The sequence below is a fragment of the Rhipicephalus microplus genome, chromosome 5, assembly GCF_043290135.1.
Source record: "Rhipicephalus microplus isolate Deutch F79 chromosome 5, USDA_Rmic, whole genome shotgun sequence".
Lineage (NCBI taxonomy): Eukaryota > Metazoa > Arthropoda > Arachnida > Ixodida > Ixodidae > Rhipicephalus > Rhipicephalus microplus.
In genome coordinates, this window is record NC_134704.1 from 52965134 (window position 1) to 52991743 (window position 26610).

At 48.0% G+C, this 26610-nt stretch overlaps 1 protein-coding gene across 5 annotated transcripts in view; it reads right to left on the minus strand.

The window, feature by feature from the left end:
• The window catches only part of LOC119173868 (solute carrier organic anion transporter family member 74D), a 159389-nt gene that overhangs the window by 77031 nt on the left and 55748 nt on the right, over window positions 1-26610 (minus strand). For 4 of the 5 annotated variants that reach the window (XM_037424651.2, XM_075895459.1, XM_075895461.1 and 1 more), the window contains exon 2: window positions 2940-3030. The exons of the other annotated variant lie outside the window; for it this stretch is intronic. The gene's annotated coding sequence lies outside the window, so the exon portion shown is untranslated. The remainder of the gene's footprint in view (window positions 1-2939; window positions 3031-26610) is intronic. 5 annotated transcript variants of the gene reach the window in all.

Consider the following 26610-nt stretch of genomic DNA (forward strand, 5'->3'; position numbering starts at 1 on the left):
AGACCCGTAATTTATTTATTATTTATTTATTCGACTTGCATACACAGATAATGAAGGACACAGAGGGAGAGAGCAAGCTGGCAACTGCCACCTGGAGGGGAACAACGTTTGCTCACGCTTTCAGGAGAAGGAAAGAAACAGAGAAAAGGAAAGTAGGAGGGAATAACGAAAGAAGAAGATGAAGAATGAAAAAAAAAAACGAAGACTTCAACGAGTATGATACCCGTGCCACACGGGCAGAAAAAATGGCATTTACCCCCGAATGCCTTCAGATTTATTGCCATTCGCGCGGTGCCACACGGGCGAACAAAATGGCATTCATCCGAATGCCATTCGAATGCCATTCGCCACCAACTGCTTTCGCCAGAACTCAGTTGACTGAGAAATGCCTACTCTCGACGACACAGCTCGCGAAGTGCGATTTATCTGAAAGTATATAAGACAAATCATATTGAGCTAAAAATGAAACTTCCCGTCTCTTATTTGCACTAAAATCTTAAAAAGATGCTTTGAACGTTATACGAAGAAAATAAAGTATTGATAATGAAACGCTTGTCAATTTTAGTGTCTATTTACGCTGTGGATCTGACTAGTGTTGACTTAAGTTGCTACGGTCGGCTGCAACGTTGTAAAACAAAGCAAGAAACTAAAACTTAGAACAGCGTAATACGCTTATTTCTACATTTGATGATTATCTGATGTGTATGAAGCTTGTAAATTCTTCTTAATTTCTTTATTGCTATTCACTCAATGCTCACTTGGAAGGTGCTGTGATCGACATCATCAAGTCAAATGTCATTCGCTTTGGACGTGTAGCAGCGCCAGCGAAACGAATGTCATTCGGGAACTGAAGGCCTTCGCCACCAAATGTCATTTTCTATGCCCGTGTGGCACGGATATGAGTAAAAAACTAATAAAAAAAACAAAAACGGCAAAAACCGTCTATAAACGGGTGGCCAGGTCCGTTTGTTTCATAAATGTAAGGAGAGCTCGGTGGGCCCTTAACGAGAAATTCACCGTTAATTGGCACCGCGCGGCCGCACTGTTTATCGCTGGGTTAACATCGATGACCAACTGAAGCGTTCTTCATGTAGTGATTACGTCAGCCCAGAATTCCTAAAGGAGACTCTCGGATGCTGAAGGGGCATTGGCAGGAAATTTTGTAGTTGTTTTCTAGCGTCAATTATAGTATACATGTCATTTTCAACACTCTGGATACGCCATCGAAACACGCGCGCTCTTCCAGAGTTGTAATTTAAAGGTCACACCAGTGGCAGGCGCCTGCGTAAGCGCGGTTGAAACGGCAGACGGCGCGGTGGGTGCCCTTCAAATGTCGAGGACGACGCTCGGTCGGTCTGGGCCGAGGATGCATGCAAATATAGAGAGAAAGGAAGAACGCCGCCGTGACCTTTAGCCTATGGCGCAAACACCCAGCCCGCGCTCGAATAAAGGTCACACCACGCGTCACGGCGTCGAATAGATGTCAAAGGGCCGCAAAAGAATGCGTCCCAAGAAGAAGAAGAAAAAGTATAACAGGCCTCAGAAACTTGTTACTCGCTTAAGCTTAAAACGAAGCCCGCGTGAAGTGAGTGGCATAAATGCCACGTTTTCAAAAGAAAGACGAATGCTTTTGTTTTGATTTTGTGTTTTACGCTATTTGCAACCATTTGTGCTATGTTTGTGCTATGTTTTTGTTTCACCGTTACAGGCCATTCAAACTGTTGTGCTATGTCTCGACCAAAGAGGATTAAAGAAAAAATTGCTGGAGTGGAAGCTCTTGCAATGCCTTGCCAGCAGAAGCCATCTTTTGTCACTGCCAAGATGGCGGAAACATGCTCTTTTCTGATGGTGCCCACTCAAAGATCAAATGGCTTTGATATGTTATGTAAATGCTACGTTAGTTCTATCTTAGAAGATTGTTGTTCTCGACCAAATAACACACAGAAACGAGTATAGATGACTGAATCTTCAAGGAACTTTGCCTCCAATTAGAGGCTGACTAAGAAAAACTAGTAACTGTAAGACGCACTTGGAGCACTATGTGACCAGAAAAAGTTCCCACACTAAACTTGTTGGGCGTACGAGCGAAACGGTTCGTTTTTAATCGCGGAACGGTGATAATTTATCATGCCCCTGGCAAGATGGCCGCCACAGCCACCATCTTGCCAGTGGAACGTCTTCACTTCTGGGCAGTAATTTCCACTCCAGCAATTTTTTTTTTAAATCCTGCTTGGTCTCGACTCCACACGTCCTGTCACTACAAATCTGGTAAGCGAAGTACGGGCGATATCGACTCTACTGTGACGCCGCAGCGACGCAAACTGGAAACGACGAAAGCATGCGGATTGCTTAGCGTTCAGTTTTACTACGTGTGTGCACGTTTTTTTGAACACATGCACGAAACCTCGCGATTCACGTAAAGAACCTTAGTTTGTCTGCAATCTTTTTTTACGTTAGCTTGACGCCGGATAGCGTAGGCATAAACGTCAGTGGTCGGATAGGTGGTGCCATCTGGCGTGGTCGAGATGAATCGGGCAAGCATAGAATTTTTACTGCAGAACACTAGTGTACTAAACTCCTCCGATTGATTAAACTATCGCCAGTGGTTTAATATATTATGATTACATTTTTTCTGACTTTTTTGTCTTCAACGACACTTTGGGGTAATCCAGTGTCGAAAACAAACAAGTGTGTCAGTAATTAGGGTTGCACGACGCGTCACAAGTTGTTGATATCATCGTCCGGCAACCCTTGCGTATACAAAAAAGAAGCTTAAACCCTCCATTGTGTTTGCACGTGTAGCGTTTTTTTTTTTTCGAGTATAAATCTTGTTATATTGCTTTGTCTCTCTCCTTTTTTTTTTCATTCCGTATTCCCGTAAATCCGGGGAACCGAGTCGTACAAAGCTTAGCAGTAAGAACAGCGCGTTGGAAACTCACCTGTAGACGCCGACGCCCAAAAGCACGAGTTCCAAAATAAATTAGAAGCTCCAATAGAAGTGCACACAGTGTGGCCAACCAATCCTGCCCCCTGAAGAGAGCCAGAAAATAATGACATGAGGGAACACGATTAGTCATTAGGAAGAAACAGACTCAGGTGTTAGACATTATATCACGCTACGTGTACTGTTGCCATCGCAGTTTCAGCGTGGAATGTAAAAACACACTTGCTTTACTATGTAGCAGTTCAGCGTGTTCGACAACAATTTAGGTAAACAGTTCAGAATGCATTCAAGCATTGCTTATTGCCATTCTCCGGTAAGTCTCCTCAACGATCGACTTCGCGTTGAGGAGACACGCTTAGCTATCAACACCCACGTACAGCAAGCAATCACCGATACGGTACATGCACGTCATATTATAAGTGCATTGTAACGGGAATTGTTCGAGGGCCTCTTCATTAGACAACCCCATGAAGCCAAGTTACTACACTGCAGTATTGGACCAGAGTGTAGCAGTTGTCATATAAACTGAATTACCCTGGAACGAAAATAAAAGAACAACAAAGCAGCCATACGCGTAGTTATTTGTACTTCCGTCAAAGTATGTAAAGCGAATTCAACCCCCCCCCCCCCCCCACACACACACACCACGATGTAGATGCAGTTTTATCTACCTGAAAGTAAACGAATGCGTAGTCAGGCTGGAAGTGCTCGTCACGACTTTTTCAAATTTGTAACGAGGCTAGACGCGAATGGCGTGCGTGCGCGTGTGCGTTTTAACCGGAAAATAAAGGTAAATAAGGTTGTTATACGTTCCTAAACTGCGCCAAATGACGAGGACTCTGAAAAAAAAAAACACAGAAGACCACGAGCGCAGACTCAGACTTTATCAGGGAAATAACGAAAGAAAGAATACAATTTTATTTCCCTAACATGGCGCAGTCGACGGAATACAATGCGTTAAATTCATGCCACTCTGCAATTACGTCATTAGCTGCTGAAATCATGACCGAAGCCACCGAGGACCCAGCCTTCTAATATCTTGGGTATTCTTCAGACGTAGCCCCGCAGGACGTCCTGGGGCCACGTTCGAAGCTGGGGTGCTGGATGCCGTCCTGGGGCCTTCCCTTAAAGAATAGTCACAATATTGAAAGTGTGAGTCTGCGCTCGTCTGTGCGTTTCGTTTTCTAGAACCATCGTCATTTTGGCGCAGTTCAAGAACGTCTAGTGGCAATGAACGACCCAGCACGTCAGAATGCCTTACTGAGGTATATAAGCGGGAATGCATCAAGAAGTGTGCGTAATCATTAGACAAACGCATGCATATATAACCCAACTGAAACGATCGCAGCGCCGCGAATAACTCCTGGCGGCATTCGTAGCAAACTACTCTATCCGACGTATATTATAGCGAACTGCAAACCCCTTATGCGCCGTCAGCCGCCAACACACTCGCAAGCGGACGACAAGCGGAAAACAAAAGAAAACCACTCCTCGAGTCTAGTGTGTATAGTCTCGTTTTCGCCGCGGTGGAGACGACTACGAGACCGATTTAGAAGGCGACCGCGCATGCCCAGGGTGGCGAATAAACTTTCGAAAGTCAGAAATAGCAACAGCTGAGCTCGCTCAGTCGCGACCAGGGTGAACGCGAGGTATGCACAGAGCCGTCCAGACACGCTGCAGTTGGAATTCAAAAGCGCGAGCTTGTAAACCCGGCCTCTATACTGTCTCAAAAACGCTCTACCGTGCGTAACCTCGTACACTGGACGTTTCCTTTCTATCATTTTTTTTATTCGTTCGTTCGTTTGTCGAAAAAAGTGGAGTTATATATATGACCAGCGCATCGTGGAATTTCAACTTCCACGTCTGATGGAAAGTTGACGCTGGGAGGAAGCAGAACGCGACGAGCACACAGAGAAAAGAAAGAAAGAAAGAAAGAAAGAAAGAAAGAAAGAAAGAAAGAAAGAGAGAAAGAAAGAAAGAAAGAAAGAAAGGGAAGACGCACCGAGACTTTCCTGTTACGAACGCCGACGGAAAAAGTGGAACGAATGCCTTAGCGCGCGAAGACGACGCCACCATCTCGCACGCCGCGGCGGTTTTGAAGCGTTCCCGATTTTCGTTTGCCCCGCTGGCCGCGCGCTCAGCTCTTGTGCATGCGTTTGTATATAGGGTATATATATAGTAACATGTCCCACCTAGCGTAAGATCAGCAGAACTGCAACCGATTACGAGAAGGAAGAAAAGAAGAACGAAACGTTACGCAACAAGCGAAGCGTGAACCAAGAAATCGTTCCGGCTATGCGGAATTCTGCGAGACACTTCAACTTTTTTTGTCTTTTTTCCCCCCTCTCGTCTGCCGTGTTAAATATGGAATAACGAGTACTTCCCTATACCATGCACTTCATTACAGAACGTGTGGGGCTTACGCCCGCAATCTCCTCCCTCAAGCCCCTCTATTTTTCTATTATCGTCAACGACCCCCAAGTATGCAGCTCCACGCAAGAATGCGACTGAGAACATCTTCGTCCGCCACGGCGAATCAGCGGTAACGATCTTGACCCGAATCGATCGGGGTTCGATGACAGCCGCGGCGGTCATACTCTGGTGGAGGCGAAGTGCTAGACGCCCACGAACTGATTGCGACGTCAGTTCACGTTAAAGAACAACTGATTGATTGATTGATTGACTGATTGATTGATTAAAACTTTATTTTTGTCCTGAGAAGACGCAGGGGAGACGCCGCGCCACCCGGCTAGTCCCACGTTGGGACCGTCAAGCCGATGGTCTGTATTTCCAGAACTCACCGCTGCAGCGATGTCTCCCTCATCATATCGTGGAGAGGGAGACCAGATACGATAAAACCTTCCTCACTTGCCCACGCATTGCGGCGACTGGATGATCGGCCACTTTTTGTACACCTGCTATTACAGCACAGCGTCCACATGTCTTGACAGCCCACAAGGCAGTGAAAAGCCCTGTTGTGCTTCTGGAGGACGACAGGCTTGTGCGAACGCCTCTGACTTGCGGTACAGTTCCACATGATGCAACGAATTAACTGTCTCTCTCTCTACCCTTTTTTTTTAATTCCCTTCTCTTTTCACCTCTCTTTTTCTATTCCCCTTCCCTACCGCCAGTGTAGGGCATAGCCAACGAGAATTCCTTCTGGTTAACCTCCCTTTCCCTCTCTTTTAACTTCTTCCTCCTTCTATATGTGACTACTTCGTCGCGTTTTAAGCCTTTGTTATCTGTTTTTTTTACAACTATGTACTGTTTTTTTTTTCTTTCCTCCTACCTCAGTTTCCTCGGTTTATTTAGGGACGAAGCTCTTTATGGTCACGACTTGTTCGTTGGCGCTGGCGTCAACGTTGTGCACCCTACAGCCGCCGCTGACGATGATGATTCCGATGACATTGAAGAACAAGCGTGTCACATTCTCTTTTTTCCATCACGGCCCACCACGTGCATGGTACCCATTATAAGTCATGACGAATACGATGACGCTGACGAAGATGAAGATGATGTTCCCGGATAGACTGCTTGTGCAGTGTATGACGTCTCAATATGCCCTCACGATGTATTTCGTATGACTGGAAACAACTTACAACCACCAGAGGAACGCGCCCAGACCTCGTCCTTGCCAACTTCAGGGTATACCACAAAACGGTAATAATGAAGGCAAAGCGAAATTCCCGACTCAACACAGCGTACCATTTATGGCCAATAAACATTGTTCACAGCTGGACACTGCTTTGTGACTCATTTACACGGGCGAGTGGTCAATGTCACCAGGCGATTTACGGCAACACCGAACGATCCCATTGTTTTGCCCAGTCATCGTCGTTAATTTCGAGGATATGCCATTATCACGTATAAAGCCGTATCAGCTCCACCGTCACTGCTGAGACATACATCACCGTACGTATTACGTATACATCCCGTCGGTTTTCGCGACTTCCCCCGTCACACAATTTTAGCCGAATAACGTAAGCCACAGGGCCTCGAAATTAGCCTCCTTCGGCAGTCGTGCGGCGTCGCGTTATATCTATAGTACACGTATTCATGCGCGCTGGAGATCCGACGCGCGCCAATCGCGCTCACGTTTCCGCATCCCTACAAAAAAGAAACAACAAAAAGAAACGTAAACTCGCGAAGAGGACGACGAGAAGAGAACCTGTTCTTGCACCGGCATAGATATACTCCATACGCACGCTCAGCTCAAGTATATACCAGTACACCGGCATTTATACACGTCCCCTTCACTGCTGCTGCCGATTTTCCCGAGCCTTACTTATATAGACTCCTGAAGCTGTCACGTGCATTACCGTATTCACCCTTTAAGAAACCTGTCGTTTTGCTGCGGATTCAAACGCGATACATGTATTTCTAAATATAACTACTGCAATTCGCAATTACTAGCAAGGTACCACGTCTACGTATCGACAAACCTGGTCTGTAAAGATAATGCTGGTATTCACCCTTTAAGAAACCTGTCCTGCTGAACAAAAATTAGGTTTTCCCATGCCATTCCATCTACGCGCTCAAGTCAGAATTACGCCCAGGACCGGCGCCAGAATTTCTTTACGGGGGGGGGGGGGGGGCAAGGGGGAGAAAAACGAGCTGGCAGAATTTTTTTCCGGGTGGGGGGGACTTCAGTCCAGCCCCCTCCCTATTGCCACGGGGCTGGCACAGCCCTCGTTTACGCCGATGTTACCCGAACTCAAGACGGTGCAAACGAAAGAATGTGCGTTGCTTAGCCCCAAATAATCCTGTTTCAGTCCGTCAGTACTGTACACATGACGAGGAGAAACGAGCCCTCCCCTTCCCCTCGGGAGCACGTGTAGGTGTCGCGAGTCCTCGGCCTTAACGCATCACCTTTGCAGCGAAGCATGCAGATATCCAGCGAGCGCTGGTATAAAGTGCTTGGTGTTTTTTTTTTTTTTTGGCGCTGTTTACAGTGAATGATTAGTACCAACTAGCTCGCGCCCATTTACGCCCTTCTTATCCAGGCAACCATGCCGGCGCACACACAGCGTCGAAAGTTGAAATACCGCAAAACAGAAGAAAACGATTTAGGCAACGAAGCATCGCATTTCTATTTCAGGCATGTTATAAAACGTACTGTCATGTACTGTGCACCTTGGCAAACTATAGAGACAAAATGCCAGAAAATTCACTTTTTTTCCCGACGCAATGGTCTCGCAAAGTTTTGACGCCGACTGCACTTAATTTTTACTGGTACTCACGTTGGCAACGCGGCTCTTGCTTAAGGGCGCCGCCCTTACGCAAAATTATGCGGTATCTATCCACGGCTTGCTTCTCGTTTGCTTATACCTCTCCCCTTTACCTTCAGCGCGCGAGAGACCCAGTTGCGTGCACAACGCAGCCATTGCGTGTGTGTGGGTGGGATGTATACATACATACGCCACTAAGCGCACCCGCGTGCTTAGATGGCGCAACAGCACCTTCCGTCGAGAGCTTCTTCATTCTGCATTCGTGACGCCATAGGGCCGCTACGCACGCTTGCGAATTCGCCACGCACCTCAATACAGTGCCGGGCGAGGAATGTCTGAAACGTCGTCGCGGCCGCGATTCTCGGAAGGGCCGACGCGCTTTCCGCAAAGGACGGCCGGAATACACGCGACGCAAAGCGCCACGCGTCAACCACTTTTGCTTGCGCCGCAAGAAGTTACTTCCCTCCCGTCGCTTTCTGCGCGAGAAAGTGGGTTAAAGGGCTCCCCCGTAAACCACGTCAGTTAAAAAGACGAAGGAGTGGCTTTCTCCTCGCATTCGCTACTTTTCCTACAGGCGATATCTCCTCCCCGCTACTTTAAGAAAATACGACGGATGTCAGCACTTAAGGCCTAACCTCACGTATCCGTTGCAGCGCGTCTACGCGTTTTTTTTTTTTTATGCGGCGCCGAGCCCTCTTTCACATGGAGAGAGAGAGAGAGCAGGTTCGCGTAGCCACGCGCCCTTTCTCTTCATGGGGAGAGGGCACGGAGTTGCGGCAAAAAAACCACGCGCTGACGCGCTGCAACGAATACGTGGGGTCAAGCCTTAAGCGTTGAGCCAGGGACGCGAAATCGAATCCCGGCTGCGGCGGCTGCATTGTCGGTGCAGGCACAAATACTGCTGGCCTTTGTTCTAAGACTAGGGTGAACGTTAAAGAACCCCAGGTGACCGAAATTTCCGGAGCCCTCCATTGCGGAGCCTCTCATAATCATAGCGTGGTTTTGGGACGTTAAACCCCACATATTAAGCGTTGATCCAGTTTCGATTTCGCGTTTTTCGAATGCAACCTTCTGTCTCCGCTTGCACAGTCAGAAACGAAGTGAAATCAGTTAATCGCGCGCAGTAGTCATGAGAGACAATACGTAACGGTCACGCGATCTGTATAGCGAAACAGCTAGGTATGCAGGTGACAATTCACAACACACATAGTCCTTATATCGACCAATTGAGAACCTATTGCACCGTGAGCCCACTCGAGCGAACTGCGTGCGTCACGAATGTTTGCCACGGATGTTTCGGAAATCGCAGAATAGAGGAACGCCCTATTTCCTCGTATTTTCGGTTTTTAGGCGCCCTTTAATGCCAACTGGTGGAATAAAAAAAATTGCCCGCAGCTTCCCTCGGGGGAACGCTGAGGAGGATGCGGAGCATATAATTGGTTAACGGGGTGTTAAAGTGCGACTTACTTGGGTCGATGGCTAAATTGGTTAACGTGGTTGTGAAATGGGGTGTTAAATTGCGACTTACTTGGGTCGATGGCTAAATTGGTTAACGTGGTTGTAGGAGGGGTGTTAAATGAGTGAACACGTACGACACGTCTGCGAAAGGGCGGTGCTTATTTATTGCGACGAACTTTGAGCACGATGGCTTTTTGGTCGGTAAAGTGAAGAGTGAGTGGATCGGGTTGCAGCGGTCGTAGGTCGAATCCGGTGCTGCTGCTCGACGCTGACGTCTCTCAGCGGCTTCACGTTCTCTAAGTTGAGAATCTTCCGCTCGACGCCGACGTTTACGTTCGGCGTCGCGAGCTCTTCTCCGCGCTGCCTTGTCTTCGGACGACGACTTGGTTGCGGTTCCGCCAACACTTTGGCCGGCGCTGGTCGAAGGGACGTCGATCATTGCGACCTCGGACGTCGACGCGCCGTACAAACCAACCGACGAGCGGCAACTGAGCGAGCGAGCACCGACCTTGAGTATATATACAGCGCGACGGCGCATGCACTGTCAGCTGTCGAATGTTCGAGAAGGGGGAGAAGCGCAACGGCGCATGCGCGCGCGTCAGCTGCCGATGTTCTCGAAGCGCGACGGCGCATGCGCGCGCGTCAGCTGCCGATGTTCTCGAAGCGTGACGGCGCATGCGCGCTACATTATACAGCTATCGAATGTTCGTGAAGAGGAGAAGCGCACGCGGTGTGTAGAGGAGGAAGGGTGCACAGATGGTGGAGGAGTGAAGCGCGCGCGGTGTGTAGAGGAGGAAGGGATGCACAGATGGTGGAAGAAGGAGGAGGAAGCTTGCGGACGGCGCCGCACTACAAGCCTCGAGTATTAGATGCTCCGCAACTAAAACTCACGCAGTCACTCACGACGGTCCGAAGGCTACAACCTTCTTTGAATGTTTGGCTACAACCTTCCTTGAATGTTTGGTTGAAGATCACCGAAACGATACTAGCAGAAGAGGCTGACAAAGACAGCGCTCACTTTCACTAGAGCTTCAATATTAATCAGAAAAGGTATTTAAAGCGGACACATGGTTGGCATTTAAATTAGTTCAATTAAATCGTGTATATGGATATATGGCATTTAAAGCGGATACATGCGTTATAAGTCCTATAGTGTACATAGTATGTACGTAGCGCCCCTGACTAGTTTCTTTTTGTTTTCATTCTTATTTTTCGTGTTTTTATGTTTATCTTGTACATTACTGTCATGATATTGGGATAGCCAGCTCTATCGTAGTCTACCTTTCCATATTCTGCCACACACACCCGGCTGCAAAGCCCCCCAATCCCACTCTGCCCCTTCACCCTGAATATAAATACGACCACGCCACTGACGTAATCAGACGTTTTGGTGCAGTCACCCTAATTATACGTTGTTAACCAAATAAACAAGCTAACCAAACTATGCATCCGGAGACCGCTCGTCGATTTAGGCGCGAGACGAAAGACGAGAACAGCGCGCCGAGGCGCCAACTTGCTTCGCCCACACAGAAGGACGACGGGCAACAAAGAAATTGAGTTCTGACCCTCGGGACGGGCGTCGTATGGGCGCGGCACTCCGCCACTTCGTTAAGCCTAACGCGGGCGCTTCGGTAAGGCGATCTGGCCGAGATAATGACATTCCCTCGGAGAGCAACGATCTGTCGTTCATGGAACCGACTCTCGGGGGAGTATAAAGGGCGGGAGTTAACACAACGGCATTGAAAAAAAGGAAGAAAAAAAGAGGAGAGACGACACTTGAAGTGCTCTGTGAAAAAAGTGCTCGTTAGTGTCGGTTCGTGCGTATATATTACGCGTTACTTCGCAGACACTATCATTGACAGGTCCACCCACGCTCTCAGGAGAGCGTATATCTGAATTTCCGAAAGCCAGACGCTTGCAGAAATTGAAAGAGTTCTGAGAACATAGCCACGGCCACAACTGCCTTGATTGATTGATTGATTGATTGATTGATTGATTGATATGTGGGCTTTACCGTCCCCAAACCACCATATGATTATGAGAGACGCCGTAGTGGAGGGCTCCTGGAAATTCGACCACCTGGGAGTTCTTTAACGTGCACCCAAATCTGAGCACACGGGCCTTCGGCATTTTAGCCTCCACCGAAATTGCAGCCACCACAGCCGGGACTTCGATCCCGCGACCTGCGGGTCAGCAGCCCAGTACCTTAGACACTAGACCAACGCGGTGGGGCAACGACAACCTTGAAGCGCGAACGTGTTCAGGGTTTACTCAAACATACACGAACTCTGTCTCGGTATAGTTCTGTGCAGCATGGTCACGGCTTCAAGATCTGCAGGTGGAGATGACATTCGCGCTCGACTGGAGTGCTTGCTTGCGACGACTGCCATTGTCCAAAGAGATCTGCCCAAACTACGGTATGCAAACTGACTATGCGATGGACTGGCTGTGATTCGAGGTGGGAGGTGACAGCACAGCGCAGAACGATGTGCATCGAAGATGTGCTCGCGCTCCTGATAAATCTATAATGCCACAGTTCGACATTCGCAGAAGACGCGTGCAACAATTTGCGTTCGTAAAAGCCGCCACACAAGTAGCAAGAAAGCCGCGCCATAGAACGCCGTCCTGCACGCGCCACGATGCTACGCCACGGGACCGGCACGAGACTCGAGGTGAAGAGGAAGAGACCGACGAAGTTGGAGACAGCGAGCGAGGGACATTTTGGCTGACAATTTAGTTTTGAGTTTACAGGCACAGGTTTGCCCTAAATAAGTAGTTTTATAGCACCAGGTGCTGTATTTATTGGTAACATTCTGTGGCAACATGATAAGTAGCCTATGCAGGACTATAACAGGGCTGCATGGCGTCACCGAGACGGACTGTCTACAAAGACATGAACTATAGGCGAAATAACGATTGCAACATAAGTCAATGGTACTCCTCGACGTACACTTAATACGCGCATAGGTTTCACTGATAGCCACGTAGGACAATCAGAACCTCGCTGAACTTGTTGTTCAGCCACATAACGTCATATCCGCTATAAGGAGCCGCCGCTGGTCCGATCTTACAAAGGCACGTAGAGTGTAAAGTAAATAAGTAAGTAAGTAAGTAAGTAAGTAAGTAAGTTAGTTAGTTAGTTAGTTAGTTAGTTAGAAAGGAAGTAAGTAAGTAAATAAGTAAGTAAGTAAGTAAGCAAGTAAATAGGAGGAGGAAGCAACAAAAAGGGAGAAGGCAGGGAGGTTAACCGAAAGACATCCGGTTGGCTACCCTACACTGGGGGATTAAGGAAGGGGACAAGAAAGACGAGAAAGAGGGAAGTAAGAAGGAAGTAAGAAGGAAGTAAGAAGGGAAGTAAGAAAGTAAGGAAGAAAGAGGTAAGTAAGTAAGTAAGCAAGCAAGCAAGCAAACAAACAAACAAACAAACAAAAAGAAACGATAGAAAGCAATGTTCGAGATTAAACCCGAAATCGCTAAGACTGGATCTCATTGAGAATTCAGCAGCGAAGTTTGGAAAACAGATGCCGTGGAGGTCGCCTTAGCAAACAGTCTGATAACCCCCCCCCCCCCCCCCCGCCCTGCAACTATCTTGCAACGCAGGTCACGTTACGTTGTGCGGTATTGCACAAGGGACAACAGACACCGGCGACAGCTGCAACGGAGAGTGAATTTTCAAAAGACACGCGCAAAAAAAAAAAAGTGGACGACCCCGGCATCAACGTCGCCACGGCAACCCGTCGTGGCGTCATCGACTGGGGTCACCTGTCCCAGCAAGAGCCACTGATTTTCTAAGAAAAAAAAAAATATCTCGCCGAGGGTACAATCGACTCCGAACGGAACAAAGGAGCGAGCTGGACCCCGAGTTCACAAAGAGTTGCTACATCCGTCGCGAACGAGGCAATCATTGCGCAGGCGTTTTTTTTTTTTTCCCCTTTTTTTCTTTTTCAACTTCGGCTTGCGCACAAGACGAGCGACGCGTGGGTGCGATGATTCGACCAGCCGGGCGCGAGACGGGGACGTCGCTCGAAGTGTCGGTCGCACGGACAGACACGCGGTGGAGATCCTGCCTTATACCCTCACTTGCCTGTCTATACAAGTGACTCGTACATACGGGGAATCGGTCTCTTGATTTGATTGATATGTGGGCTTTAACGTCCCAAAACCTTCATATGATTATGAGAGACGCCGTAGTAGAGGCCTCCGGAAATTTTGACCACCTGGAGTTCCTTAACGTGCACCCAAATCTTATTAGCACACGGCCAGCTAACATTTTTACTTCCATCGAAAATTCAGCCGAGATTCGATCCCGCAGTAGCCGAGTTTCCTTAGCCTCTACACCACCGCGTCGGGGCGACTTAAAAGGACTGACAAGTTAGTATAAACACACACACACAAAACACGCGCGCGCGCACGTGTTTTGTTAAACGCACGTACGCACGCAAACAGCGCACCCACACGCACAACAAACACACCGCACGAGACGAAACCGACGACGTCGACGAATCATCGACGAGCCTGTAGCGGAGAGGAGGTCGAGAGGGAGAAGGTCTTCTTATCACGCCGCTGTGACGCCCCGAAACAGGTTTTGCAGGCGGCGGCGGTGTACGCGCGCTCAGCGAGGATGGAGACGTAGAAATGCCAGCGCGGGGCCTTCACCCCAACCCTGGCAGGGCCGAGGGTCGCGGACGTAGACCTCCGCGAGGGCCTTTCGCTCGCCCAGCCCTAACGCCGGAGTTCACCGCGGACGGGTGCGCGACCCGGAGGTCCCCCCCTCCCCCTCTCTCTCACTGATGCGCCCTCATCACTCCGCGCCAGTGAGCACTGCACGCTCTTGAAACAATGGGTTGTTGCCCGCAACGCGGTGTCGTTGACGTCAAGTTGCGACGCTGTTTTTGAAGACGGTGTCATTAGTGACGTGCCACGATGGAAGGTTACAGCGACGGTTTGCGATGGCGAAATATTCACAACCGAATTCAACTACCGTATTTAGAAAACACTCAGAAGTTCACTAGGCAAAAGGCTTGGGCTTGTTAGAAATTCATAACCGTAGAATCGCTACGCGAGGACCGAGAGGCAGGAAAGACAGAGCACTGCGTGTCGTTTTTCTGGTCTTATAGTGCTTGCGTGCTGTAACTGAGCTGTTATATTCAGAATTATTGGTATATTCTTTTTTTTTTCTATTGATCATAACGTTGCACTAGTAGCAGTACTGTTTCTTCATTTTTTAAGATATATTTATAGTGCATTGATATTCTTACCGGTGTGCGTATATTCTCTGGTGAAACTTTCGCTCGCCGCGCAAACAATCTGGTTCTGATCCTCACTCAGACCTAGAATTATTTAATATTTATTTTATTACAATCTCTATCGATTTTCGGGTCACGCACAAGTTCAGTTTGCGCTCACAACCAACGACGCCGGAATTCCTGCTAAACGAGCTTTATATCGTTATCGCAATAGTATCACAGCGCATACAGGCGTGGTCCCCACGAAATGCTTCACACCTGCTGTAGGGCCGGGTCTGTGAGCACTTTCACATAAGCGACCTCCTTCTACTGGAGTGCTCGACATTCTATCATTGAGAATTATGAGTAGCTTACGTGGTTGTGGCCTCCAAATCCTTTCCGGTATACACAGAGTTCAGTACCAATGTATATAGCCTTTGAGATCCCTCTCCGTTATCCAAAGAGACAGACAGCCCCACCGCGGTGGTCTAGTTGTTAAGGTACTCGGCTGCTGATCCGAAGGTCGCAAGATCGAATCCCGCCTGCGGCGGCTGCATTTCCGATGGAGGCGAAAATGCTGTAGGCCCGTGTGCTCAGATTTGGGTGCACGTTAAGGAACCCCAGGTGGTCGAAATTTCCGGAGCCCTCCACTACGGCGTCTCTCATAATCATATGGTGGTTAAGGGACATTAAACCCCACATATCAATCAAAGAGACAGACAGAGCCAACTGCCCTGCGCGTGCATTTGAGCACCACACATTGAACCAGCAGCGTAAATCCATTGCTAAAGAGCAATAGGGCTCTTGAATATTTTAAATTTAATATGATGCCTTTTGAATATGTATGTCATTTTATATGTGGCACCTTCCTAAATGTATGTATGAAATTTGAATATATAGAAACTATTTGCTGTGGTGTGCATGAAATTTTGTATAGACACGCTTGCAGCTGCAACTGATCTCTTAGAGCAAAAGTTAGCGCAGGGCAACAGAAGGAACGGATAAATCAATATCTCGCGTATACACCCTTATATAAGGTAGTATGTGGGATTGCCAAACTCACTCAATCCACCATCACCGCGACCATTTCAGTGCTCATTTTGACTTCCTACGACGAAAGTAAGCATTACCGCGGTCAGAAGATCATATCGGGACGTATACGTTCAGGTATGAACTCTCGCCCTATTTATTTTACTTTCCTGCGCCTTATACCATACTGGTGTCCTCTTACCTCCCTACGTAAGCGCAGGACAGTTGGCCGATGTCTACAATAACTTCTCAAGCTCTGCCTCTCTCTTTATTTCTAATTTCCTTTTTGAATGAGGTAGTGACATAGCATTCGTATAAACTGACGATTAACAAACACGTAACGACTGACGATTAACAAACACACAACCAGAGGTTTTTTTAAAGATGATAGTCTTTTTTGGGGACCTTCGAGAGAAAAATTTTGGTCTGTCTGTCTGTCTGTCTGTCTGTCTGTCTGTCTGTCTGTCTGTCTGTGTACATTTGTCTGTTTGTCCACTCTTAACAACACTGGGTACTTGAAACGGCCACCTCTTCCGTAGCGCCCACCAATGTTGATCAAGCTTTAGCGTTCATACTTGTGCAATTGTCAATTAAAGGAATTATTGCGCGTGTCTGGGGCATCATAACAACACGTATATATTCTGCGTGTGCGCGTTTTACTAGAAAAGACATACATAAGTAATTTTAAGGACCACAGCGCTTATCACGCTGCCCTGACCATGCAACGCTTGCACGAAAAAGCGAGTGTTGCCAACACTTTGCTAAGACGAGACGAGACGGTGGTGGCACCTACCCATCGCCTTGCGTTCTACACCTTACCACCTCTGAGACGGGCGTGCACACCCGTCCCTGCGCCACGCGCTTCGTTTTCCAAGAAAACTGCCAGATTGCGCTCATGTCTCACGTGTGACGTGACTTGATGCGCTCGTTCGCCATCGCTGCACGCTCGAGGCACTATAACGTAGCGCCTCCAGATACCATTCACCGATTTTCTTGCGGAGAACATCAAATAAATGTTTTGTTCACTCTCTCCAGTTTGTAGTGTTGAAGTAGCGACGAGTAGGTGTTTTCTACTACCTCCATCGCTGCGGCCACGGATCGGGTATCCTTTGGTCTCAGGGCAGCCCGGCTGACGTACTCGCGGGCAGCGACGTGAGCCGCTTCATTTCTCTGTAGACCCTCGTGTCCAGAAACCCAGATTACGCAGGTATATGGAAGTGGATAGCTTCGCCGTTGGAGGATGTTAATTGCGTAGACTGAGACGCGGTCCTTCACATAATTTCGGCAAGCGTCTTGCGAGTCAGTGAAAATCACCGCGGCGTCTTGACATGTTGGTCGCTACTTCTACACTACAAACTGTAGCGACGGGTGTACCCTCCACCCCATCCAAAAATAACCAAAGAAGAGAGCATGATTTTGAGACGCACCAAGCAACACTTACATAGATGGCATATTAATGCACCACCTTTACCCGACGACACATGGCTACATGTGCCCGCTCTGCAGCGTACCAGACACCCTGGCGCACTTGCTCCTGGAATGCCAGTGCCATGCAAACCACGACGTGCAACTGGAGCGGGACCAAGCCCCAAAAATAAACGACGACCACCTAATGGAAACGTGGGAGGCCAAGCTCGTCCTCGAGGACCAAGAAGACCAGCGACAACTCGTCAACAGGGCCAAGAGGGCAGTCGAAGCCAGAATGTTCCTAGACTAGGGAACCCTCCCATTTTAGGGGTGACAGCGGGCCTCGCTCGGAACACTGGTTTCTAAATAAAAGTTTATTTTTCTCTATCTTTCTTTCTCATTATCTCCGCACGCAAGACTATCGTCTTTCGACGACATTTGCGGATTACATGCAGACACGGGGCCAATTTTTTTAAAGCTTTCCGGTTATGCATGAAACGTTCAGCGATTATGACCGCAAAGCCGGGAGCAACGCGGAGGCAGACGTCGGCTCTCACATTTCACCCTTCGCCAGCAGACCGGACGTGGAACAACCCGTGGACACGCCGCATCTGCACACACACACAGATGCGCAGAGGACGCAGCGCTCCCAGACAGCCGCTACGGCGGCCTAATGGTCGACCGGCCGGCTGACACGGTCGTTGCAGAAGCGTGCAAGCTGCGGGTGACCGAGAGGGACGCTCTACGAGAGGCGGTCACTTTCGCCCTCAGCGATCTTATTCACCATCACCCACAATCCTCGAGAGAGAGAGAGAAATGGAGGCAGAGGAGGATAAGCGTCCCGCTGCAAAGTTTGCGCGCATTCGAATGGACGGGGGAAGTTAGAGAAGGAAGAGGAGGTGCCTCTAGTCGGACGAGTCTCCTCGGGCAAGAAAGAGGTGCCACGGGCACTTCACACAGCACGGAGGCCGTGCCTTCCAGCTGCGGAGGAGGGAAACAACTAAAGGAGGGAGCGTCACGTGACATCTTGATCATAAGAAAAATGTTGCGGAAGAAACAGGCCCTGGTCACACGATAGGCTAGCACCGTTATTGGCCAATTTATTGGTTGCGTCAGACAACGCGCATTGGTGGAAGTGGTGTAAATGAAAGGCAACAGGAGGAGGTCGGCTTGCTGAGGCTCCAAAAGAGTGGACTGTTGGGCAAGTTGGTGCTTTGACGCACACACACACAAAAAAAAAAAACCATCGTGAGGGCACAACTAAACACAAAAGACAGGAAGAGACGAACGAGGACCACCCAATGGCTCACGCCCATCACCTTCCTAGATTTTTTTGTTTGTTTGTTTGAGCACTTAGAATACGCCGAAATGCAGCAAGAGATGTCGAGAAGCAAAAAAAAAAAAAAGAGGACAAGGGCTGAAAGTTTAGCACGGTTCAGTTATCGCAATGTTGAACGGACACGAAAGGACAAAGTAGGCAAGCACGGACGCTGCATTGTAAAACATTGTATGCGGACCACTCTCGTTGGAAAATCGTGGAAAAGCACCTGCGTGGAACACCGTGGAATGCCGCCTTCTGCGCAATGTCGTACGCCAAAGCAATGCAAGCTAATTGAAGCTCGCACTGATACAAATAGAGCAACTGATAAGAATTGCTTGGCTAAAATTTCATTTTTTTATTTATGAAAGCCCTCAGAGCTAGAGGAATTAAAGAGGGGAGTGGTTACAAAAAACGACACAAATGCAAAAACAAAGCATATAGAACATTTCTGTATAGAAGGCATGGGGTTACAGTTTTAGCTAAAATAACAGACATAAAATGTTGATAGACAAGTGATAAACAATCTATGGCAAACGCAGTAGGGTCACAAAATACGTATGTAAGAAAAAAAAATCCTAGCATCACTCTAGTTGCACAAGGTAAAATAATGAACAGAATCAGTCTATAAAATAATTACTTATTGATAAAGAATAACTGATAAAAATCCCAGCATATCCACGGAGTGAATGATGATTGGTGGGGCGAGGCGTTCGTCCGTCCGTCCATTCGTTGTTGCTTCCTCCGTCCGTGTGTCCGTCCATCCGTGTGACCGTCGGTGCATCCATCCATCCATCCGTCCGTTCGTTCATCTGTCTGTCTGTCTGTCTGTCTGTCTGTCTGTCTGTCGGTCCATCCGTCCATTCGTGCGTCTGCTCATGCAGCCGTTCTTCGGTCTGTCTGTCCATTCGTCCGTCCACCCCTCTGTCTGTCTGTCTGTCAGTCAGTCCGTCCGTCCGTCCGTCCGTCCATCTGCGTGTCCATCCGTCCGTCCATCTAGTCAACACTCCAAGTACCGCCATCCCACATCTTTTCATCATGTATACACCGTATGCAAGTACCGCCATTCAGAGGACATTCTAAGGACCACCCTCTCAGGTATGTGCAAACGATGACGGGAGACTAACGGGTGACGCCATAAGGAGCTTCGCCCCTGAAAAAGCCACAGCCGAGGTCTGTTGCTTTTGCTGCAGCCCTACGGCATGGCCAAGGCGGTGGGTTTGGAGCGGGGGGGGGGGGGGGTTCAGTCTGTAATGTTTTAAGTTTTGTATGTGTCTGTATATACGCGCATATGCACAAACACAAATCAAATGCTTCATTTCTTGCTATTGTTGCCCATGAGAACCCTCGTCTCGTGGAGTGCAAGCTCGCAATCACACACCGTATACGACGCGCAGCTGAATGGGCGAGCTTCTCCTAGGTATATAGGCTAAGTTAAACAACAAAAGAATAGATGCCATACACACCGGGCAATGCGGAACGTGACAGATTAAAATAAAGATACAAAAACGCAGGAAACACGTGCGCGCGCGCCATCACAGGCTGTCACTATTGTGACCGACTGTCACTTCGCGATATCTCTCGTCAATCACAGAGAACAATTGAGGCAACGGCCTCTTGCGCGGGGGCTGTCGCCCTTGAAAACCGCCAAGGTGCGCGCCTATTGTATACGAAGCCGGAAACGGAACAATGCCACCGCCGTCGATACGACAACGGCGATCGGGAGACGAGTTTTCTACGAGAATGAGAAAACAGGTCAAAATCTGACGTTAGAGATGTACTAAACCCGCAGAATGCATGAAATTGGGTGATTTAGAAAAGGTGCGACTTGATTGGTGGGACAGCGCGATATCTGCATAAATTTTATCGCCCTCGTGACTTCGAATGATAACGGGGCTCGGCAAAACTGATCATGCGCAACTAAATAAACGGAACAACGCCACCGTCGAGACGACAACGGCGATCGGGAGACAAGTCTTTTTTCTACGAGAATCAGAAAACAGGTCAAAATCTGACGTTAGAGATGTACTAAACCCGCAGAATGCATGAAATTGGGTGATTTAGAAAAGGTGCGACTTGATTGGTGGGACAGCGCGATATCTGCATAAATTAATTTTATCGCCCTGGTGACTTCGAATGATAACGGGGCTCGGCAAAACTGATCATGCGGAACTAAATATTTCGCCACATAGTGCGACAAGATGCAATCACGATTCATTCGCGCAGAGACTTTTTTTTTTTAATACCGTCAAACGTGTAATGACCAGCACCAACGCTACGTCGAATGCATTGTTCGTTAACTTATAACGAGGATAATGATAATATCAATTGTATTTGAAAATACAACGAAAATCAAGCTATGCAAACAATACAAAGCTTTTGCAGAATGGCCGAGAAAGTCGACGTACACTGACGCTGCATTACACTTCCCACGAACGGAGAGAGACAGAGAGAGAGTGTGCATGTGAGGGAGAGAAAAAAGGAGACACACCACCGCTATCAGTATGAGCGATCAAACCGACTCAAGAAAAGGGTGTGTGTTTTTTTTTCTTTTGTTTTTCTTATGCAGACGACGTAGCCAGCTACGCACGGCACTGGCATTCGTAGGAGCTTCTTCCTGGGAGAGCCCAACGACGTGAAAATGTCAATGACCTTTGCAACCTCAAAGTTGACGCCGGGAGAGAGGGAGGAGCACACCCTCTCCTTTCACTTTCTCTAATGCCATACATTTCCCACTTCGCAAAAGTTGGCTTCACCCCGTGGCCCAAGAATGCGAAGGCAACTTTCTCCGCTCGCGCTGCACACCGTTTCCGCGGTGATTCATTCTCGAAAAGGCGTAATTTAGACCACGCTCGAACCCGAGTGTCGACAAAAGAGAGGAAACAAAAAAAATAAAATAAAGGAGGTTACCCGAAGGTATGCGGATAGTAGATAAAAGGGGTTAGGGAAGTGGGAGGGCTTATTACAAGCCGGAAACCGATCGTCCCTCGAAAAATCAACGAGTTTGCAAAAAAAAAAAAAATGCCTTCGACTCGCGGCGTCACCAGCTCTGTGGTTAACGCTATCGGGGCGGACGTACGCCTCAGGCGGAATCCATATACATAATGAATGGAAGAGAGAGCTCAGGACGTTACACGCATGGTTTCCCGAAGTGCAACGAACCCCACCGGGAGGGGGGGGGGGGGGGATTTCCCCGTTCCGACAACTAGGAAGTCGGGGGGTTCATGCCCCCCTTATTACTGAAACTAGCCAACCACGCAACAGCACCGCTCTGCTTGCGGAAAAAACGGGAACTACACTGCAACCAGCACCACTGCGTTGCCAGGGGCGACTGCAACCCGCGTTCTCTGGTATATACACGTACACCTATATAAGCGAGGGCGCACGCCAGGTATATAGAACTGCGTGCACTCTTTATTCGTGCACACCTACAGTGCGCAGTCGAACCCTGACATATCGAACCTCGAAGAGATCACGAAAAAAAAAAAAAGTTCCGTATATAAGTGATTTCGTATGTAAATCTTTAGGCAGCTTCGCACTACTACACTGGTGCGTAGAAAATGCGGGGCTGAGCAGCCTTCTTTGTTTAATTTTCGGTTTAATCTTTCCTGCCCCATCTGTTTCCTTTTCTCTCTCGCAGTTATTTTTGTATTTTTTCTTTTTGTTTTTGTCAATTATTATTTTTCTTCCTATTTTTATTTAACACCTCTCTCTCTATTTATCGCTTGCTTGCTTTTTTTTTTCTATTTGTATACGTGGTTTCGCCTACGTTACGCCAGATGACGACAGTTCAGGCCCTTAAAGTGATCTACACTTCAAAAAATATTACGCTTTCAGATAAACACCGCAATTTATGAACAATAATTTATAAGCAATTTATAAACAATAAACACCACACCACATACACAAGTGCACAGGAAGCAATGACGACTCGATCGCTTCGATAGCCCTTGCGTGATAGCGGGTTGTGTACTTGTGACACATGTTCGTGATTTTGTTCTGCGGGCAAGTGATCGGGAAATCTGCGGCGGGCTATACTGCGTGCGAATAAGTTCTTAAGTATTTACTTTCTTTGTTCGTTTAGGTGAGGGAGAAATTCGCCCACGCGAAGCACTATCAAGTATGGCAGCAAGCATGCGATCTCGCAGGCTTGCTCGACGAAATTCCGACGTATACTTCAGAGAAGTTGACTCTCGTCTTGCAATCTACGATGAGCAACTGGACAGGTCCACATATTTGTTAATACATGCACGCACTCACTGCAAGGGTCCCCTCAGGGTTGCTTTTGGCTCACAATGAGGCTATGGTTACCTCCGTGACTGAGCGACTTGGCGCTTTGCTTGCGTTTTGCGGCGTATACATGCCTCATATGCGAGAGACGCGGTCTGTGGACGTTTTGAGCGCTTAGCTGTGTTGCTGCCTCTTTGCGCGCTCTTCAATCGTGCATGCTTGTTTGCACATGCTTTTATCGCGATATAAGCGTGCCCCTTCAGGCGTGGTACTTCGTACGCGCATGCATATTATAGAAGTGTGCCGTAGGACCAGTGTTGCACATGAAACCAAGTAGTGTTTCGTTAAATATGTTCCGTATACAGCAGTCATAGCTGGTCGCGCCTCTGTATCGAAGGCCCACTTGCAGTAGCATATATAGTCGTGATCGTTCAGATTGTACTTCCTCGGATATGTTTACACTTTCGCTTGTTTACGCACGCTTGTTTATACGAAAATAATGCTCGTCAAAATGTTCGCTAAACGAACGTTCCCTGGCACCCACCTCTGTGGTTAAACTGCTCGACTGCAGACCCGCAGGATTGAATTTCGTCGGCGGCGGCCGCATTTCCGCTGGAGACGAGACTACTGGAGACCCGTGTACTCACAGACTTACGGGCACATTAAAGAACCCCGGGTGGTCAAAATTTTCGGAGACCTCCACTATGGCATCTCCCCATAATCATATCATGGTTTTTGGGACATAATTATATAGAAACGTTCTCTGCTCAACTTTTTCTCAGCACACATTTAGGCATAAACCTAAGGTGGTTGGTTAATTGGTTCAAAACCAAGGTGGTTAACAAAAGTTCTGGAGTGGAATCTCTCGTATGGCCTCAGCAAAAGTGAAGGCAGCGCTTGGGCCCCTAAAATCTCCGAAACATGCTCATTTCAGGTGGTGCCCGCATACAGATTAAGTGGCTTCTAGTGCAATGATACGTTAAAGCATAAAATAAAAGACCGTTTTCTCTGAGAAAGCGAAGCGTCGAAATGAGTATTGGTGACTTGATCTTCAATAAATTTTGATAAGACTTCGAGGCTTACTAAGGAAACACACAGAAACGCACTTTGAGTAATATCTGATACAAACATGTTGTCATATGGAACTCGTCCAGCGTGCGCGAAAAACACACCTTTGCTTCTCCAAACGCAGACGGTGTATGGTGACCCCACTCGACCATTTGGCACGGCTTGCTATATGTTACTCTATGGCTTTACACTTAATTGAGCAATGATTTCCGCTTCAGCAATTCTTTATAAACTCCGATGGGTGAAACCTTGGTTCAAATCAACTCCGCGGTAACAAACAATTTCGATGACATGACTCAAACTTCTGAACGCGGCTCCGCGTGTTTGAAGGGCTCTTCTGCAGGACAGGCGGTTCTTAACGCACCATTGACCACAACGATGCACTAAACAACATCGGAGATTACGATGGCACCGCATTCTGCCGTCCAACTTTTAAACAAGTGTAGAACGGGTGCGATAACGTGCGCGCCACTGTAGATAAGAAATGTGTACGCGTGTCGCTCCCGAGAGTTGTTTTGATGCACGTAATCGCTCGTGTTTAGTTCGTCCTCTCCACACCCCCACCCCACTGCTCTCTATTTTCGGCGCTTGTTGGCATTGTGTTTACATGTGGATACTTCGAGCAACCTCCGGTCGGCAGACGTTTGAAACTCCTATATAGGCTGTTCTCGCAGGGTCATACTCAGATTTGCACAAACTGCATTCACAGTCAAACAAAGCACTGTTGTTGCTGTTGGTATAGTAGTAGTAGTAGTAGTAGTAGTAGTAGTAGTAGTAGTAGTAGTAGTAGTAGTAGTAGTGGTAGTAGTAGTAGTAGTAGTTCTTCTTGTTGTTGTTGTTGTCCTTGTCGCTTTTTTTATTGTACAGCCTTCGTTGATCCCCTCTCTTGTTGAATTTTTGTTTTGTTTTCATTTCCTGGAGCAACTTCTGCCGACTTTTAGTATATTTTCAATGCAGGCAGAGAGGGCGCATATGTTTGGCGGCCAGTCACCGGCCCAATGTTTCCCGCTATTTCATCTTTATATATTGTATATTGCATATATTGCTGCTGTCAGAAATGCGCCATGTATCATCAACTTAGCTTGTGTTAGCGCGGCACATATGGCAATGAAAAGGGAAAGACGAAAAAGACGTCTATTAAAGGTAGGCGCTAAACTTTGAACTGTTGTAACTGTTGGAAGTTCAGCGCCTACCTTTCTAGACGTATCTGTCGTCTTTCCCTTTTCATTTCCATATGTGCCACGCTAACACAAGCTAAGTTCATGGATAACCAACTCGCTCGAGCCACAACACTTTTGAGCCACATATCAGCCTTCCTATCTGGCGGCCGGAGCGTGTCTGGTGGCGCAGTGGTGTACAATATATTAACGCGATATATAGCGTCAAAGAGCTCGTTTCACCGAAATTCCGGTGTTGGCGTAGTTTCTTGTGAGCAAAAAATTATCATCTTATGAGTGACCGAAGAATCAAGAACGATGCAGATGAAAAAAAAAAAGATAAAGAATCCTGGGTCAGAGTGGGGGGCCAAACAGGGGTCGTTTCCGTCCGAGTGGGTATCGAACCCGGGTCCTTCGCATGACGAGCGGATGCTCTGCCACACGGCCACGCCTCTTTTCTTTTTTTTTTCTTTCTTCATTGTACGGCCACGCGTCTGCTTGGGAGTACAGTGAAAAGAAATTCCTCTGCTTGGAAATGCAGAGAAAGTATCTTTCGTGATTTACCAACACACACACGTCCTGTATACAGGCTTCACAATGCAAAATGAAATATTCCAGTAATAAAGCGTAGTATGCAGGCGTTCATTGTCCTAATCGAAATGCAGCCGAAGTGCGGAGGCCGGGAATCGAACCCGCGTCATCGAGTACAGCAGCGCCGCCGAGCATACCACGAGTGCACTAACCGATGCTCTATAAGCAATCAATGCACAGGATAACAGGGACGCACTCGAAGTACGCACACACCACGTGTGTACACTTCCCAAACGCCGTTATCTGCTCTGCCGGGCTATTTTCGAACCGCCAGTGTACACTCCGCAGCAAGGTCACCGGCGAGACAGTGTGGACATTCCTTACTGTGGAAAAAAAAAAAAAAAACCCTCGGTCGGCACCATAAACATATAGCAGGCAGACGGTGGGGACAAGAACACTTGAACCACGAAACGAAATGAACACTAGAAAGAGAATTTGTAGGCCACCCTAATGCTTGACTTATTTTGGTGCCTGGCAGTGACACAGGCACAGCGGCGTTTGTGCGCAGAGCAACGGTGGTCTAGTTGCTTGCTCCGTGGGCTAAGGTACACTGCTGACCCGCTGGTCACGGGATCGAATCCAGGCGGCTGCATTTTGGATGAAGGCGAAAATGCTGTAAGGCCCATGTGCTCAGATTTGGGTTGAAATTTCTGGAGCCATCCACTACGGCGTCTCGCTTAATCAAATGGTGGTTTTGGAAAGTTTAAAGCCCACACATCAATCAATCAATCAATCAACCAATCAATCAATCAATCTGCGTTCGTGCGGTCCTGGTCTGTACACGTCCGGCCAATCTCAACGGCCTTGTAGAAAGGAGAGTGAGGTTGAGACCTACTCCGCCAGGTGCCTTAACGATCTCAGCTCCTCACAAGAAAACAGTGTTCTTTCGATGAACTTATTCAATAAATCTTCATTATTTGTCCTGGCAATTAATTGGCCCCTACCCGAAGCTAAC